Here is a 15982-nt window from a genome sequence, read left to right on the forward strand (position 1 = left end):
ACACACACACACATATATGTATGTACACACAACCCTATTACCAGTAATAATGCCTCACTGAGAACCTACTATGTGCCGAAATACTAGGAGCTTTGCATAATGTATCTGCTCTTTCAAGTGCTATTTCCCACATTTTGTAGATGACAAAACAAGACTCAGAAACCTAAATCGTTACATAGATCCCATCTTCACACAAGTCTGTCAAGATCCCAAGCCTGAGTCTTCCATACCACACTACTTTCCTGAGAATATGAGTAACAGAACATTTATGACTACCTGTATGTTATTCCAGAAGACTGAAAGTTTTGAGCATGCCATCTTTCTGTGGGAAACATCCCTGTCTACTACAATGCCAACTGATCCAGGTTTTCTTTGACTCCCAAGATTTAATTACTACAATTTCACAATCTGATTGTTTACTGGACCTTCTAATGCCCACTAAAATACTTTCTGACCAACAAAGACCATCATGCACAATAGGGCATCAGTGTTATCCAATATTTATTTATTTATTTTTAAAGATTCATTCATCCATGCCTTACAGAACTGGGGTACAGGTCAGAGGTACAGGGGCGGTGAGAAGATTCACCGAAGACAGTGGGGAGCAGAACAGGCCAACTGATGAACACGGCTGAGGGGAGTAGCAGGCAGGTCAGGAGAGGTCTACCACGCCATGTGATCACCTCTGGGGCAGGCGGGGATCAAACACATGTGGAAGTGGCTTAAGCTTCTTAGTGCTGTGCTTTAACTGGCTGCACCACCAGACAGGGCACGTTATCCAATATTTAAATTCACATTAAAATAAAGAGCCTGATTCCTCATACTTACCACAATTAAGTGTCAAAATTTCTTGGGACTATGGCCCATTGGATCACAAAGACAATCACTGGATCGCAAAGACAGTATCTGCATTGCTGCAGACTTCCATTCAACAGCTCTGATAGAAAGGTATTTCTGAATGCTATCTTTCCATCAAATATCCTACGAACACCATGCAGGAGGTCAAAGCTTCACCACAGACCCAATCAGGGGCTCCATCAGACTGATCACATATTTATGACTTCAGATCACATATATTAAGGCATAACACTGTTTGAGGAGTTAGGTTATTTGTAGATAAATATCAGAATTAATGGCGAAACAACCACATATACCACCCATGCCAGGGCATCCCTGAGACATCCTCATCAAATCTCTCTTCAGCTGGGCTCTGTTATCTCTGTTATCCCTCTTTGGCAAAGCAAAGTTCCCAGTTTTGGCCTCTGATTTCTAATTATTAAAGAAACCAATGCAAGAAAACCAACTTGCTAATGACTTATCACCTACAATCACTCTCATAAACTGCTCCATATAAATTGGATGATACACAGTGAGACAAACTTTGGTGGCAATGATAATCTAGTGGCAGGAGACAGACAGAAGTGATCCCACCCTTGATGACACCTGACTTGGAAAGAGTTATTTAGAAGATTCCTGTAATTAAAATACTTGAGAAATTTATTGGAGAATGCTAAAATACAGTATTGGTACTGCTGGATTAGAACACCAGACCTAGGTTCAAATCCCAACTCTCTGAATGAGATCCTACTTGTAGGACATTAGGAAAATTACTCATCAACTCAATTTTCTATATCTTTATCCATAAAGTGGAATTAACAACCAATTCCAAAGGATTAGTCCAAGAATTAAATGAGCAAATATATTTCAAGTTCCCAGTACCTAAGTGTGCAACTCAATTAAGTGGCATTTACTAAATGTGATTTTCATTTAGTCAAAATACAACTAGAAAGGGGGAAAAAACATGTACTTAAAACAGATATCACTGTGATCTGCTTCTAGTCATTCTTTAAGTCTGCAAACCAGGCTGTAATCTGAAGTTAAAGCCTCTCAGCTGAAAACCTTCATCTCTTCAGTCCTCACCCAGTAAAATAAGAAAAATTACAATGAAGATTTCGTGGAGATCCATTTCCTTAGGCAAATATATGCACCCTCTTTTTTTTTTTTTTAATCCCTTTCAGTCTCTTAAGTATCTACTCATTTTTATACAGAACACTAGTGAGGCAACTCCTGAAATACAGTAGTACTGTCAGTTACTTTTTCTTTTTTACATTATCTATGGTTAAAACCATTCAAACAACCAAGCCCAAGGCACTGAAAAAAATCCACTGATTAGAATGAATAAGTGAATGAAACTTTACAGCTTCAGGAAAGGCAGTTCTCAACCAGGATTACACCCTTTGTGGGAAGAAAGACAAATTCTACTCTTTCAGGTCAATTTGCAAGTTTTGAAAACTCTGAGGGAAAAGTGAGAGCAAACAAAAGCCCTGAACTCCCAACTCCCCTTTTCCTAAGGGCCCTGTGGTTCCTGGCTTCATCTCCCTAGAAGCCAGTCTAGGGTCCCTGAAGTCTCAAGGGGTGAATGAATCCTTGGCTCAGGTCCCTCAATTGCTGGGGGAGGGGAACGGCAGGAGGCCAGCATTCAGAAGTTAGCAGTTACCAAGTAACCAGGATCCCACTAGAAATATGCCTCTTCTTGGCAAGGATCTGATTCCACAAGGGTAGGCAATCTCTTTCTTACCCTGCTACTAGCTCAGTCCAGCGCCCCACATCAAACCCTCTCTCAAGGCACTGGTCTTGCTCTGCCTCCAAAGCTCTTACTCAGTCACACAGGGACTGGTAACCATTCCCTCCAAAGTAGGCTGATTAGAATACAGGATGAAAAAGCTGTGGTTTCACTAAAGGCTCAATTTCTCTAGGGTTTTAAACTTGCTGCCCATCCCCAAATACCATGAGGAGGTCATGGCAGTAGGCTTCCTTACCTTCTTCCCACCACACCTCCAGCTGTCCTTCCCAAGCCTGCTGCCAGGGCTTTCAGGTGTTTCTCCCTAATCTGTTAAGTCAGCTGGATTCTATGGTTGATCCAAGCTTGCACTTCATGAGAAGCACCAGCTAACACCAATGATCCTGACAGCAGCAGCAAGAAAAACTGAAAACTCACTAACCAGACAGAAGTCCCATGTAACTTTTAACAATCCCTGTTAGGAGATGAAAAGAACTGAGGCCTAGAGTTAAAGCGGCCCACACCAACCCTCAGCCAACAGATAGTGAAGCCAGGATTTGATCCCAGCTATCTGACCAGACTGTTATAACCTCTGTACTGGCTGTATCCTCTCAGCTACTCTCTACCACCTGTCCTTTCACTGGAGTGCTAGAGAAGAGAATCACCGTTAAGGCCAACAACCACCATCAGGTGCAGGGGCTGTGTCAACACAACACAGATGATCCTAATCCTTCCATCCCCATCTCCAAAAGTTGCACCCACCTGCCATCAGCATCCTGAGTGGCTTGGACAAGCCAGATGGCAATTCACAAAAGTGAAAATTAAGGTCTTCATGTTGTCTGGGCTGCACTTCTGCACTAGCCAGACTAACATGCAACACATCTCAATTTTAATTAGTCACACTTCACATGTTCAATGGCTACACTTGGCTAATGGCTACCAAATTAGAGAGCTCAGATTTACAGAGATAGGCAAGAGAAGAACCGAAGGGGCAGACATAAGGCCCTGAACAAACAAGTGAGGAAAACTGACTTCCAGAGTCTTCTGCAATCCAGAGTCTATTCATAAGAAGTGAGGTGGTCTCAGCCTTCAGACCCAACTGTGAGTACTTAGCAAGACTTGTTGTCACCATTTATGTGCCCAGAAATAATGGGTCTGTGGCTGAAGAACTAGAGTATAGTCAGCAGATGGATAAAACTGCAACAACACGGTGTATTTTACAATCTACCAGGAACCCTGGCATCCACTCACAAATTGCTCAAGTCTTAAGGGGCAGGGCTGGAGAAAAAGCTTCTCTCTCTGCCCTTTGAGGATAAGCTACAACCAAGGCAAAAAAAAAAAAAAAAAAAAAAAAACTGATAGATCTCTCCTATCTGGGGCTGTGTAAGGGACTACAAATGAAGACAAATTTAAAAAAAAAAAAAAAGGAGGAAGACAACTTACTTGTGGTGAGCACAAGAGTAGCCTCCCAGAGATGCCCTTGCCCCAGTTCCCATAACCTACTGAAGGTCTTTGCTGATATGATTAAATTAAGACTGCTAGATGAATAGACTATCCATATTACAGAGGTGGGCCCAATGTAATTTCAAGTGTTCTTATGAAAGGGTGGCAGTTTGGTGAGAGAGTAGCCAGCCACTGCAGATGAATTCAATCCCCAGCCAGGGAGCTGACCCACATGGCACAGCAGAACTCTCCTGTCTCCTCCCTGCTCCCCTGTGCAGTGGATTTCAGTAGATACACCTATTCTGCTCCCACTCTGGTGAATCTGCTCACCCCCACCCCAGCACCTCTGACCTACCCCAGTTCTGGCAAACCAGAATAAAATATAATACTTAAAAAAATAGTTTTGGAATGAATTTACGTTTATTGGAAAGTTGTATACTCCTCATCTAGTTTCCCTAATGTTAAAGTCTTACACAACTTTTATGTTATGTTAAAACCAAGATTTAACATCCCCACAATACTCTTAACTGCATTATAAACTGTTTGGATTCCACCACTTTCACAAGTATTTTAACTTCCCAAGAACCCTAGAAATAAATGTTTCCCTGGTCCAGGTGTGATAAAGGATGACATTGAAGTTTAAAGGTTCAATCACTTGCTTGCTCGTGGTCACAACCATGAAGACTAGAAAGCCTTCTGAACTTGATTCTTCTGCTTTACCCTGACATCTTTACCCTTTCGTGGAGGACACCATCCCCATAAAAGGAAAACAAAACAAAACCCTATGAGAAGCTACTTACTAGAAACAGCATCACAATAGTGCTGCAGTGAGGGCAGCAGATAAAGTTCTCTGCCATTAATGAAGACTTGGAGTCTAAATGAATTTGCAGTAGGGAAGGTTGGAAGAGAGCCATCGAAGGCAGCTCTGTCTTTCACTCTCCCAGCCCAAGTTTTCATTAAAGATGAGAACAAAGCAACAAGAAAATAGCATGCAAGTGTGTTTTTGCTTATATAGATTAACAAGTTACTGCTGAAAACAAGTTTTCCTGGTTAGTAGGGAACATGCACACAAGCCAGTACATCCCGAGAGAACAGGAGTCAATTCTGGAAAGAAGGTCTGTTTTCAGCACTCCTAACATCCTGCAACTCCATTATGCAGGTATTCTCTTAAAAGTCCAGCTCTCTTTAGGTAGCAGCTCCCAACAAACGGTATTTTTCTGAGGCTCACAGCCCTGCTCTGCAACACTATCCTCTCCCTGACTTGTAGGGATGAGGGGCCAATGGGGTCCATACAGACACCACAGTGTGTGTGTGTGATGGGTTGGAATAGATCCATGCTTCAGGGTCACTGATAAATGTAAGAGCTTTCTTCTGATTCTTAGTCAGCCAAGAAGAACTCGCCAAGGCCCACTAAAGAGTCCTTTACAAGAAGGATTTCTAGAGGGAACTGTTGCAGAAGTTGCTGTCAATGACTATCCAAAATCTACTTCAGCCCTTGCCTTGAAGTCTTTACAACTACAACATGCTCCTTTAAATCATTCTTCTCCTGAGGATCCTGCACCTGAAATCTTTCTATCTCCTAGATTGAACCACTGGAGCAATAAAGTAGAACAAGAAATTTTTCCCACTTGAGATAATCACCTGACACAAAACACAGCAGGACAGCACTAGGACACACTCATATCCATCACTCAAAAAAGCCACGATAGTTGCTTTTCAGTCTTTTCTCCTGTGGCATTCTGTTATCTAGGAGACCTCTGGGCACTTCTGATTTTCTGTCTCTGTGCTTCCACCAGGTGTTACCAAAGCATGACCTAAACCCGCACAGGTATGGTCTGGGAACTTGTTAGAGACCCATGGCCTGTGGTATAGAAATATATTTGGAAAGTGAGAACCCAGATGCTGAAAAATAGATGACTGGATGAAGAAGATGTGGTACTTATTCACAATGGAATGTTACTCAACAATCAAAAAAGATAAACTCATCCTTTTGCAGCAACATGGATGGAGCTGGAAGGGATCATGCTTAGTGAAATAAGCCAGAAAGAAAAAGAAAAACACCAAGTGGTTTCACTCATAGCAAGAACATCAGGGATGGGGGGGGGGAGACGCAATTGTAATAAAGTAAAAGCAAAAAAACAATGAACAACTATAAACCAGAGATATTCTGTAGGGATAAAGAGGGGAATAGGATCAAAAGTGGGGCGGGAAAAGAGCACAGGACTATGGTGATGGCATATGGGGGAATTGGTGGTAGGAAGTCCATGGGGATTACAACGGAATTGAAAAAAATATACAAAATGAAGAATGATGTAAAATAAATATATTTAAAATAAAAAAAAGAAAATTACAAACTAGAACTGGGGCAGAGGGGGGAGTTTATTTGGAATTTCTCTCCAAATAAACAGTATGTGCATCATCTCTGGGCCCAGGAGAAGTTGGCTGGGGGAGCAGCATTTACTCATCAACAGGAAGCAGCACGGCGAGGCCTGTGCAACACACTATGTGCTTAGGGTCCATGTGGGCTTCATGGAGCTTAAAATGTAAGAAATTTTAAAGACACCAACAAAATAAAACATACAAATGAATTCAGCACTACAAATCATGGCAAACACTGCAAAAGAAAAGTAAAGGGAGGGGCAAAACAGAAGGATGGTGAACTTCTTTTACCTGGGTGGTGGAGGGAGCCATCCTGAGGAAGGGACTATGGTGACATGAAGGAGGCCAGAAGTTTTGCAACCATCCCAGGCCGGGTAGGTTTACCGTCAGTTCTAGAAATTTGAAGAATTTTGGAGTCCTTAGCATCACTGCCATTGTTTCAATGGTATGCAGGAGATATAAGCCAGGAGGGAGACAGCAAGTTGAGCCCCCTTTAATCTCTAACTACTCTTTTCTCTGGGCTTTCTCTGGTGTTCTCTCGTGGTCGTCTCCTCTCATAGCCTCATGCTGTAGCTGTTTTCCTGCCCCTGTGAGATGCGGCCTTATAGCCTCAGCCCACAGGCCCAGGTGTGCCCACTTATGCACGCCCACTCCACACCGCAGGTGTCCACAATCAGGCACACGTGCCCTCCACCCATGCTTCCAAGTACCTTCTGCATCAGAGCTGCAGGTGATAGCCACAGAGACCAGCAACGTAAAAAGCCTGATTATTTCACATACCCCATAGCCAGGGAAAAGAGGGAAGGAAATAAATATTCTCAATAGAGTAAAGTGTGTGCAAAAACCCTGATGCAGAAGAGAGTTGGTTTTTCAAAGATATTGAAAGATGCCAGTGTAGACAAAAGACAGAAGGAGTGGGAGGGTAATGGAGAGATAAGGTTCCAGAAGGTACCCAGCCTCTGTACCTTATGGGCTCTTTTAAGAGTTCCTGCAGGACCCTCCTTGGTGGCACAGAGGGCTAAGCACAGCACTAAGAAACTGAAGCCACTTCATGAGTTCGATCCCTGCATGTCCCGGAGGTGACTCACATGGCGCAGCAGACCTCTCCTGACCCGCCTGATGCTCCCCTCAGCAGTGTACTTTGTAGATCTGCCTGTGCTGCACCCCACTCTGTCTCTGGTGAATCCTCTCACCGCCCCTGCACCTCTGGCCTGTACCCCTGTTCTGTATGTATAAAAAAAATCTTAAAAAAAAAAATAAAAGAGTCCATGCTGGAGTCTAAACTTATAAAGATGCCCTGAATTTTAAGCAGATATTTTGACAATAAAAATAATAACCAACATTTATTCATCACTTACTGTCCCTGTATATGCCAGACACTGTTCTAAATGCTCCATATAAACATATAAATAATTTTTCTATTATCACCAGCTTCCCCATTTTACAGGTAAGGACAGAAGTTAAGTGACCCCAAGTTACCCAGCCAGTACAGGATCAGAACCTCATCAGATCAACTTCAGAACCCAAGGATTTCCATTACCTTGCTACACTTTCTGAGTAGGAGAGAGAAGAATCAGTAGATGGGTGGTAAGCAATGATCTGTTTTGCGTTTTCAGATGTGGATATTGTGTTGAAGGAGAGGAGAGAATACAAGAGGAAGCTACTGCATCTGAGCCAACAGCAAGCTGTGGCCTGGGCCAGAATGGTGGTAGTAGAGATGCCCAGGTAAGAGAAATGACTGAGTGACAGAATGAGTGGACTCTGCCAGGGGCAACTTAACAGGTTCTAAAACTTCTGAACAATACTGGTACACCCTAATCCACTCCATGCATCTTCCATCTGAGAACCAAAATGAGAAATTAAAAGGGGGCTCCTTGCCCCATGCAAATAACCAAAACACAGGACTATCACTGTAACCAAAATATCATCCTTGACCTCTTCAATCCCTGTCATTGTACTTAAACTCAGAAATTTGAGGCAAGCCTGCTCTTTGTGTAGAATGATTATCATTATCCATCAGGAAAAGCCACAAGTGGCCAAGACACCACACCACACGGTACCCTCATGAGCACTGATCATATGCAAACCTAGATGAAAAAGAAGCTTTCAGCTAGCATTCTGGCAGCAGAATTTCTTTTCATTACTCTGACTGTCCTGCTGTTCATGACAAAGGGTACAACAGCATGTCTGTGAGAGAGGCTTGCATTTGAAGTGGAAGTCCCACCTGCAACTTAACTTCCCACCTATTACTTCCTAAAACAACAAGCAAGAGTCCTGGAGCGGCCAGGCATTCAGCTTGATGTAGAATGAAGGGTGAAGTCAGTATTCCCTGACTTTACATTAAGAGACTCACCCCAGGCCCTCCCTGGTGGCACAACAGGTTAAAGCACAGCACTATGTAGCTACCACAGCCACTGTAACACAAGTTCAATCCCTGGCACAAAGGTGGACCACATGGTATGGCAGACCCTTCCTAACCTGCCCACTGCTCCTGTCAACCCTGTATTTCAGTACATCTGCCTGTTCTTCTCCCTGCTCTGTCTCTGGTGAATCCTCCTATCGTCCCCACACCTCTGGCCTGTATCCCAGTAGTTCTGTATGCATAAATAAATAAACCTTAAAAAAAAAAGGTTCACCCAGTCATTTCACAGAGCTTAGGAATCACAGACACTGACTGAGAGCTATGTGTTGGCAGTGGGGACCACCCTCACCAACTAAGGGAGGCTCTGGCTTCATCTCCTCAGGGGAACACATGGCTCCATTTCTTTTAAGTGACTCTTGCTTCTGCCATCTGGTCTGTGTGCCTGGGTGCAGCATGGACAGGCCAGATGAGTATGGCAGGCCTCTTGAAAAAAGGGAGGGAATGGCGGGCACTGGAAGGGCCATCTTGTACATAAACCAGTCATAGCCCCCACTCATTACAGCTGTATGAAGGTCATGGGGGGGGGGTCAGACTTTGGAAAGACTTTATAACATTGTAGAAGTGCCCCATCTGAAACTTTCTTTTGAGTAGTGCCCATTTCCCTACTACTCATTTGTCCCAAAATCCTCATCCTTGAACTCATTGCCATAATCAGCCATAAAGTCTCTGTATTCAAAACTGAAACTTTAAAGCCTGGTAAATGCTATGTTTTCCTCTGACTTATAGAAGTATTAATTTAACTTGTTTAACAAGAATTCTCATAGATTTTCCCCATAGGATGATGAACCTTAAATAGAAAGAGTTCCAGCCCTGCCAGTGCCCTATTTGAAGGAGTCAAGAAGTCTCAAATGATGTAGAAAGATAGAGGGAAAAGGATGGGAAGAAGAAGCTTATTTCTCTGGGCCTGACCCCACAGAATTGGGTGCAGAGGACTCTTCTTCCCCAAGGAACATAAGCAGAAGCAACTATGCCTCACAGAAAACTCTCTAAGAAGTGCAGTATTCTGCTATGAGCAAATTGTCCTCAAGTGGCTGTAAGACACGGAGTGAGTGGCTTAATCACCCAGCAGGGTCTAGTATACAATACATAAAACTCCTCTGAGACAGCCAGCCTGTAAATGGAAAACATTATCATTTGTAACAGGATTAATAACAACACAGGCTTGAAACAAGTAGACAACATTGGATTACTTTTCCAGCCTCTTCAGGGAGACCACCGAGTTCATGGGGAGGAGATTTTTCCCTGTTTTTAAACAAGACAGCATCTCCCACCAAGTGACAGCAGGATCCCTCTCCAAAGAAATTACTTCTTGTGCATCTGTCCTGTCAATGACAAGTGGCCTTGAGTACAGGCATCAAAACAAAATAAACCAAAAGAAGAGCCTGGAAAAAGGTCCAGAAAGAATTTGATTTTCAAAAAATAGATCAAAGATCTCATGGTCGAACCTCAGCCCTTTATAAAAAGATTACAGGGTCAAAATCTCATGCCATAGTGTTTCCTAAGCTCTATTTCTTGAACCATCTGGGTGTTGATTAAAAAGATGAACTCCATGCCCCTGGAGCAGATCCAAGATCTGCCCTTTTAAAAAGCTCCTTCGATCTTTCTTATACAACTGAAGTTGGAAAACCACTGCCCTATTTTGTTAATGCACTGCTGATATAGACCTGAGGTCTGAAAATGATTCATACTTTCCTTTAAACTAAAGTCCCCATCATATCTGCAAGTAACTTGAAGATAAAACACAGTTTACTACATTCATCACCCAAGTCTCTGCACCACCCAGTCTCTAGACCACTATTTCCAAACCTGTATTTCAGAAGGTATAGGGGTAACACAAGGAATAAAAGGGTACAGAACATGGAGGAGTGGGGTAAAGATTTGGCAAGAGCACAATTCCCAACAGCCTGAGATCCAGTACTCATAGACACAACAATGGGGTTGAAACAAAAGACAGTTACCAGACATCACCACCCTTATGTTGTCTCCTTGTTTTTATAACTCCTATATTATCTTGTGAAAAGCATGATTAGGCTGTAGTATATTTTTTTGTGTCTTTTAACATTCAGTTCTTACACACAAACATTTAAAGTTCCCTATGGTGTTTCTAACCCCAAGCTCTGCATTTTCTCACTTTCTAAATATATTGGAAGGACCAAATGATGAAAGCAACCTGGGCTTCTCATGAGCTTTGAAAAGCTGCCCTGCAGAATAGTGGGTGAAGTTACTCCAGCATCAGTGTGGTCTTACAACTTCCAGGGATGACATTCCCTTTGCTGGACTTCCATGTCTTTGGTGTCCTGCCTGTGGCAGCCATGAACTAAAGGGGCAGTTTACAGGGAGAACTTCTCGACACAGACATTGAGAGTCAGATTTCAGGAAAATATGACATCTTAATTGGAGGTGTTTTTGTTTTTTTTTTTTTTTCCAGTAGGTGAATCTCTTCCTTTCTCTGTGCCTCTGTGACCTTGCTGTTATCGAAGAGTGGAGCAAACAAGCTGTTATCCAAATCCTAAGAAGCAACAGGAAGAAGAAAACACTTCCTCTATACCATCTCACACTCAGTACTATGAGCATGTGATGCCCATCAGTTAGTCTGTTCTGTGGCCATCCTTTCTGGGACAATTCTGTGCTCTGAAATCTGACACCAATAGACTAGTCACCTAAGCCCTCTTGCCTGCTCGTTGCCCATTGGTTCAGGCAACAGAAGCAGAGGACCTGAGTGAAAACAGGAGGTCAGAGGTCAGGGTATTTCTTCCCAAATCCCTTTTTCCTTAGTTGCCACATCATCAGATTCCATTCTCTTTGACAAAAGCTCCTGCTGGGTGGTCACCCTATGGTTCCAAATCTCACTGGCAACTATGGTAGAGATTCCACTTCCTCCCCTTGTCCTTTCATGACTAGGGAAGATAGTGCTTTCCCACTACTGTAATCTCTGGGTGTCTCAGGGTACCTTGCTGCTTCTCAAATATCTTCCTGGCTTTTGTTTTCATTCAAATCCTCTGGGGAATTCTGTTCTGTACCAGGAGCTCAGATACTGGCTCTTACTCTAAACATAATTACTGTTGCAAATAAAATTAAATCCAATGCATGTGTAAGACTTTTGTTAAGTAGGTTAACAAGGGATGACAAGGCAAGTTCATCATCAACCTGGAACCCAACTCCTTATCTAATCAGGTAACAGAAATCCTGAGACACAAAACATTTCAAAACAGAATTTTGTACTTAGATTTAAATGCCACATGTTTTTAAACTATGAATAGGTAAGTGAGAGCTTCTTTATTTATATACCAAGTTACAAGGTCTTAAGGGCGCTCTGTTGTTTACTACCACCTGAAAGTACTGAGGAGTATAAATAATATGTGAAGATACATACAACGACTACTGCAGTAAGTATTTATTGGAAGTCTGGATAGTTTAGTATTTTGGCATGTTGCCTGTGTTCATGGCTGAATAAAATACCAGATTTCAGTTAGAATTCAATATGTAAAAAGATGGACATGTTTCCCATTCAAAGTTCACAGATTCTGAGGTCCAAAGGGAGGGTAGAGAGTACTGTTAGAGAATATTTCCAAAACTTGCTCATCCAAATATGGCTCTATCAACACTGTAACACTGCAAAAAATAAGGACAAAATCAACTACCTTATCACATGTTAATTTCTTAGAAGCTGTTCTTTTTTTTTTTTAAGCTATTTATTTATGCTTACAGAACTGGGGTACAGGCCAGAGATGTTGTGGGTGAGAGGATTCACCAGAGACAGAGTGGGGAGTAGAACAGGCAGATTGACAAAGTCCACTGCTGAGGCAATCAGTGGGCAGGTCAGAAGAGGTCTACTATGCCATGTGGATGAGCTCCCTGGCTGGGGATCAAGGTGCTGCAGTGGTTTCAGTGAGCTTCATAACACAGTGCTTTAACCCATTGCACCACCAGGGAGAGCCCTCCTTTTTTTTTTTTTTTTTTTAATTAGCTAACTCTATAAGATTCTTCCAGACATGAAAAATGTCCATTTCCTGAAAACCAATGACACTGTATATTTTAACTATAGCATATTTTTCAAAGACCACTTCATGTGAAAGGGTCTCTTTCTTCTGCTAAAAAGACTCAACTGTTTTATCAGCCTCAAGACATCCATCACATGAGTGCCAATATCTTGGGACTTGAAAGGAGGGCTTTTTTTTTTTTTTAACTTTCTAAATGTTTAATCAATAGGCTCTTTTTCATACAGAGCTACTCTCCCTGCATAGAACCTGAATACTTTTATTTCTTTAATCTGAATTTAAAATAGTATTCACCATGTAGTGAGTGGACACTACCCTTCAGGTACAGCACCAGGTTATCTTCCTGAATTAGTTCTAATGCTCACATATTGTGCTATTGTTCCATCTTACTAACATAGAAAGAAAATGACTAGCAACTTCAAGTAGAGTCTGGTGTTCTGAAAACACTCTCAGTAAAATAAAAAAAGAAGGAAACTCCAAATACCTTAACGGCTATGTTGAAACTCCAGTAAATAAATTAGTAAGTAGTTATTCTTAAGTACACAATAAAACATTTTCCTGCGGTGAGGAAAGACCACCTCACCCACATGTCCTAGCAACAGACTCAGTTAAGTCACTATTTTCTTACACTTACACTTTTCAAGACTCCAGAATGACTTTTTAAACTGCCTTGATTCTCCTTCCATGTGTGAAGTAACACAACATTTTGAGGAAATAAAGGAGAGAATGGCATGGGCAGATCCTGCGGCAGTAGCCAGCATCCAGCCATGGGAAGGAATACAGAGCGGGCAGGGGCACCCTGCAGTTCCACAAATCCAGCCTATGTGCTCCACCAGCATGTTGGAGAGGGTCTCCTAGCCACCAGCAACATCATTGTCTTCAAATGGGAAAGGTCCCACTTCATAACTACAGGGGGAATTTTGAAAAGTCCCAACTCAAACAATTTCAAAAGTTTTCTGAACTGATGTCCTTTGATTTAATGTCTAAAATAGGTTAGGGTGACTTTATGTTGTTTTCTGCCCCCAATGAAATCAGTACCTCATGAAGGAATTTACTAATATAGGCGTTCAGAATTAATGAATTGCTTTAGCATCCATTGAGCACAGCAGAATTTAGGGTATCCCAAACTTTCCCTAAAGTGAATAAAAACTGTGGAAGAGAAACCCACAAAAGAGAGATCACAAGGAAAAGAGGAGTCGAATCAACATCATGGGACCATCAGAAAGTCTCAGAGATCTACACTTTGAGCTCATCATTCTTTTCCAGCACGGTGGAAATGGACAAGGGTCAAGTAAAAGTGAAAGTGGAAAGGTGAAGGTAGTGAAAGAGAAAGAATAAGCATTTCCTGAGTCTTAGTAAGTTTAAGGACATTCACATACAACATTAAATCCTTAATTTTCCCCACAACCTTATCAGATCATTCCCTCTCCAATTTTATTTATTTTATTTTGATTTTCTTTTTTATCTCTCTAATTGCAAAATGAAACTAATGGCAGAGAGATCTGGTGATTTTCCCAGGAGCACATAGCTCCCAACAGCAGTCAGAACTGAAAGTCAGGTTGCACATGCTCTTTCTTTTCCTCCCTTCACCCCTGGGATGTTATAAGTTACTTTCAGCTCAAATAGCAAGGTTCAGAAAAAATCATCCCAGGTTCATGAAAAATAAAACAACTTCCCTAGGCCTTAATCTCTAGGGGTGGGGAGGGGGAGGTGCAGGGAGAACAATATCAATGAATATCCAAGAAGTCAGGAGAAGAGAATAAAAAAGGCCAACAAGTCCAATTTTCAAAAACAAACAAACAAAAAACAGGTGGGTGTTGGGGAGGCTGAATTCCAGAAATGATTCAAGTTGGTGACTCTTCACATTCTACATGGACTATTCAGCACGTGGCCTGGATTATGTGGAAGGGGTTATGCACCAAGCATTACTGATTGAGTCTTCCCTCAGGGAAACATTATGCCCTGTCTGGAGGTAGAAAGATGAGCCAGGAACCAGTGACAGAGACACAGGGTTTCTATTTCAGCGCACACTGTGACCTGCCTCCCATAGGACAGAGTTCTCACAGAAGTCATCCAAGGACCTAAGTGAGCTTGCACCCCTAATATATGTTTATTTATTTAATAAATAAACATCTACTGCTGCCAACTGATCACTATTACTAAAACTTGAGTCCTTAGCGTTTTGAGCAGAAGAGAAACATGTTTGCATGTTTCCTCCCCACACCTCAAAGGCTGGTTCTAAGAACAACATTGTAGAACTCATCATCAGAAGCTTGAAACATAAATGATAGCTCAGGTCCCAGGGACCTTCACCTTCACTTAGCTGAGCCACATTCCTCCCGTCTTGTTAGGTCAAGCTGTCTTAGTACCCACTCCCAACACTGATGGCAGGTCCTTCCTATCTGAGTACCCTGTAATCACGTCTGTGCATTTCCTCCAAGTACACAGCCCTCTCTGCAGTGTCCCTTCAAGTCATTTATCACCAGTGCTTTGTTCACCCCCAATCTGTGTCTCACCGCTGTCATCACCCAGCAAAATCCTCAACTCATAACACCAAACTCATTGTCTTCTGTATTCAGGCAGTTCAGCATTTCCAGGAAAAGTGGGTGAGTACACAGTAAACACATGAACATTGTTACCAGTGAACAAGATGCTCTCATCTTTCCCAAATCTTTTAAGATGTGGAACTCAAAACTTTCTCTGGCCGTCAGTCAGTTCTATTTCCTTTTACTAACCTCAGACACTAAACTCACCCATTCACTCAACCATTCTTTCAATCACTCAAATGTTACGGGACCCCCTTACATGCCAAGCGCAGCCAGGAGTGAATCTCACAGCACTTGTATTCTAGTAAACAAACACACTGGATTCCAGAGATGAGGGAAATTAATCTGTTACATAACAGGGAGCCAGCAGGAACCAGAAAATCCTGGTTATCAGATGTGACCCACTTTGCTTCCTGCCCACTTCTCTCCCTCCCATTTTTAACAAAATAAAATTCATATAACATTGAATTGCCCTTTAAAGGCACACAATTCCATGGCATATAGTATATTCACAATACAGTACCTGTCTAGTTTCAAAATATTTCTGTCACTCCAAAAAGACTCTCCCTGACCCATTAAGCTTCCCTCCCATTCTCCCCGTCTTCCCAGACACTGGCAACCACAAACCTGAACT

General features: G+C 42.2%; 1 protein-coding gene across 2 annotated transcripts in view; it reads right to left on the bottom strand.

Annotated features, from left to right (window-relative positions):
* Positions 1 to 15982, bottom strand: part of MGAT5 (mannosyl (alpha-1,6-)-glycoprotein beta-1,6-N-acetyl-glucosaminyltransferase) — a 311378-nt gene that overhangs the window by 270139 nt on the left and 25257 nt on the right. The window contains exon 1 of one of the 2 annotated variants that reach the window (XM_012728964.1): positions 6674 to 6722. The exons of the other annotated variant lie outside the window; for it this stretch is intronic. The gene's annotated coding sequence lies outside the window, so the exon portion shown is untranslated. Of the gene's footprint in view, positions 1 to 6673; positions 6723 to 15982 lie in introns of those variants that run through there. 2 annotated transcript variants of the gene reach the window in all.

Source organism: Condylura cristata, unplaced genomic scaffold (genome assembly GCF_000260355.1).
Source record: "Condylura cristata isolate star-nosed mole 26May11 unplaced genomic scaffold, ConCri1.0 scaffold00002, whole genome shotgun sequence".
Taxonomy (NCBI): Eukaryota; Metazoa; Chordata; class Mammalia; order Eulipotyphla; family Talpidae; genus Condylura; species Condylura cristata.